Below are 4034 nucleotides of genomic sequence, written 5' to 3'. Positions count from 1 at the left end.
CTGGAGTCAGAGGTTGATGATTTAAAGGAGGAAATTGCTCTTCTCAATTACAACATGAAGAAGCTGAATGCACAATTTACATCATCAACAACTCCATTATCATCACCTCCGAAGAAAGAGATATAATCACATGGGTATGGGCACTCCCCTTGGCAACTGCCAAGCTTGGGGGAGGTGCCCCAGTATCGTATGACCATCACACTCCTATCTTTACCATTTTCTTAGTTCGATCCTTTTAGTAATATCTTGATCTAGTAGAATAAAGTTTTAGTATGATCTGGTTTTGAGTTTTGCCTTACGATCCCTTCTGTGTAATCGAGTCCGTGAGCTATATAATAAAGATTAGTGTTGAGTCAAGGGCTTGATTATCTTGCTATGATCTTGAGGGAATAAAGAAAGAAAGAATAAGAAAGAAATAAATAGTAACAAAGAGATCATATTGATCTTATGGAGAGTAATGACTTCACATATAAAGAATGTGAAGATTAAAAATTGTTGACAGTTGACAAACATAGTTTTGGTCATCGTTGCAATTAATAGGAAGTAATAAAGAAAGAGAGGCTTCACATATAAATATACTATCTTGGACATCTTTTATGATTGTGAGCACTCATTTAAAATATGACATGCTAAAGAGTTCATGTTGGACAAGGAAGACAACGTAATGGGTTATGTTTTTCTTATATCTGAAATAAAGTATATTGTCATGGATCATTCAACATGTTGAGCTTGACTTTCTCCCTCATGCTATCCAAATTCTTTGCACCAAGTAGAGATACTACTTGTGCTTCCAAACTACCTTAAACCTAGTTTTGCCATGAGAGTCTGCCATATCTACCTATGGATTGAGTAAGATCCTTCAAGTAAGTTGTCATCGGTGCAAGCAATAAAAATTGCTCGCTAAATATGTATGATTTATTAGTGTGGAGAAAATAAGCTTTATACGATCTTGTGATGACGAAGAAATAAAAGCGACGGACTGCATAATAAAGGTCCATATCACAAGTGGCAATATAAAGTGACGTTCATTTGCATTAAGATTTCGTGCATCCAACCATGAAAGCGCATGACAACCTCTGCTTCCCTCTGTGAAGGGCCTATCTTTTACTTTTATCTCTTACCCTTATGCAAGAGTCATGGTGATCTTCACCTTTCCTTTTTACATTTTATCCTTTGGCAAGCACCTTGTGTTGGAAAGATCCTGATATATATAGCATGAACTATTATTGTTGACATTACCCTTGAGGTAAAAGGTTGGGAGGCGAAACTATAAGCCCCTATCTTTCTCTGTGTCCGATTAAAACTCCGTAACCACAAGTATTGCGTAAGTGTTAGCAATTGTGAAAGACTAAATGATAGTTGAGTATGTGGACTTGCTGAAAAGCTCTTACATAGACTCTTTCCGATGTTATGATAAATTGCAATTGCTTCAATGACTGAGATTATAGTTTGCTGGTTCTCAATGAAGTTTCTGATTCATACTTGACATTGTGAATAGATTATTACTTGAGCATAAGAAATCATATGACTATATATATATATATATATATATGTTGCTGTTATAAGAATGATCATGATGCCCTCATGTCCGTATTTTATTTTATCGACACCTCTGTCTCTAAACATGTGGACATATTTATCATTATCGGCTTCCGCTTGAGGACAAGCGAGGTCTCAGCTTGGGGGAGTTGATACGTCCATTTTGCATCATGCTTTCATATCGATATTTATTGCATTATTGGCTGTTATTACACATTATGTCACAATACTTATGCCTATTCTCTCTTATTTTACAAGGTTTACATGAAGAGGTAGAATGCCGGCAGCTGGAATTCTGGGCGGGAAAAGGAGCAAATAGTAGAGACCTATTCTGCACAACTCCAAAAGTCCTGAAACTCCACAGAAGTTATTTTTGGAAATAATAAAAAATACCAAGCGAAGAAAATACCAGAGGGGGCCCACACCCTGGCCACGAGGGTGGGGCGCGCCCTACCCCCTGGGCGCGCCCCTGCCTCGTGGGCCCCCTCGTGGCCCTCCGGTGCCCATCTTCTGCTATATGAAGTCTTTCCTCCGAGAAAAAATCAGAAGCAAGCTTTCGGGACGAAACTCCGCCGCCACGAGGCGGAACCTTGGCGGAACCAATCTAGGGCTCCGGCAGAGCTGTTCTGCCGGGGAAACTTCCCTCCGGGAGGGGGAAATCATCGCCATCGTCATCACCAACGCTCCTCTCATCGGGAGGGAGCCAATCTCCATCAACATCTCCACCAACACCAACTCCTCTCAACCCCTAGTTCATCTCTTGTATCCAATCTTTGTCCCAAAGCCTCAAATTGGTACCTGTAGGTTGCTAGTAGTGTTGATTACTCCTTGTAGTTGATGCTAGTTGGTTTATTTGGTGGAAGATCATATGTTCAGATACTATATGCATATTAATACTCCTCTGATTGTGAACATGATTATTCTTGGTGAGTAGTTACGTTTGTTCCTGAGGACATGGGAGAAGTCATGCTATTAGTAGTCATGTGAATTTGGTATTCGTTCGATATTTTGATGAGATGTATGTTGTCTCTCCTCTAGTGGTGTTATGTGAACGTCGACTACATGACACTTCACCATTGTTTGGGCCTAGAGGAAGGCATTGGGAAGTAATAAGTAGATGATGGGTTGCTAGAGTGACAGAAGCTTAAACCCTAGTTTATGCGTTGCTTCGTAAGGGGCTGATTTGGATCCATATGTTTCATGCTATGGTTAGGTTTACCTTAATACTTCTTTTGTAGTTGCGGATGCTTTCAATAGGAGTTAATCATAAGTGGGATGCTTGTCCAAGTAAGGACAGTACCCAAGCACCGGTCCACCCACATATCAAATTATCAAAGTACCGAACGCGAATCATATGAACGTGATGAAAACTAGCTTGACGAAAATTCCCATGTGTCCTCGGGAGCGCTTTTCTCTATATAAGAGTTTGTCCAGGCTTGTCCTTTGCTACAAAAAGGATTGGGCCATCTTGCTGCACTTTATTTACACTTGTTATTCGTTACCCGTTACAAATTACCTTATCACAAAACTATCTGTTACCGATATTTTCAGTGCTTGCAGAAAATACCTTGCTGAAAACCGCTTATCATTTCCTTCTGCTCCTCGTTGGGTTCGACACTCTTACTTATCGAAAGGACTACAATATATCCCCTATACTTGTGGGTCAGCACTAGAGGAGGGCAAAGATATCGGGCGGCGACCATTTAGATTAGGTATTTTAATTCTACCAGGCTGGTTGTAATGGGAGTATTATAGGTAGTATCATGCATGCCAACTACTCCCTCCGTTCCTAAATATAGGAGTATTATAAGAGCATGGTTAATAGTATAACCAGCTGATGGCTACATGACACTGCCACGTCATCTATAGCCAACCTTGTAGCCTTCAAGTATAATACTCCCTCCGTCTAGGTGTCATCTTACGAAAACCAAATAATCCCAAAATACTTAGGCACGGTGCATTAACTTCTACCTTGTTTCTTGTTTCTTGACATATCAACCAAAGAGATGTGGGTGTGCATGATTTTAATGACTTGAGACTAGCAAACACGACATGCAGTGGTTAGTTCATTGCATGCAATGCTATTAATTAGCAAATAAACATTAAGTTCTCTCGTCTCTTCCGAAAGTCAAACAATGATGATGGTACTACAGTCGATAGTGTACGTACTAGTAAGCAAAGCTTCTACTCGTTTGCGAGTAGACTGGACACATCAAAAGTAGTGCATTAGTCTCCAAGAAGGGTTGACCATGTCCATGGCTACCATCCAGTGCTCCGTCATTCAGTGTGTGCTTCTCATCATTCTGCGAGTTGACGGGACACATCAAATTTAATACGTATTCAGTACTCTCTCCAGGGCCGACCATGTCCATCAGTCCATGGTTACCATCCCGTGCTCCGTCATTGAGTACGTGCAATATTCACGTGCCATCGAGGAGGAAAATATTACGTAGTACTAGGTGCCATCATAGTGCACGACTCACTTACGCACTTCT

The sequence above is a fragment of the Aegilops tauschii genome, chromosome 2 (assembly GCF_002575655.3).
Source record: "Aegilops tauschii subsp. strangulata cultivar AL8/78 chromosome 2, Aet v6.0, whole genome shotgun sequence".
Lineage (NCBI taxonomy): Eukaryota > Viridiplantae > Streptophyta > Magnoliopsida > Poales > Poaceae > Aegilops > Aegilops tauschii.
The sequence above is the reverse complement of the archived record's forward strand: the minus strand, read 5'-3'. Positions refer to the sequence as shown.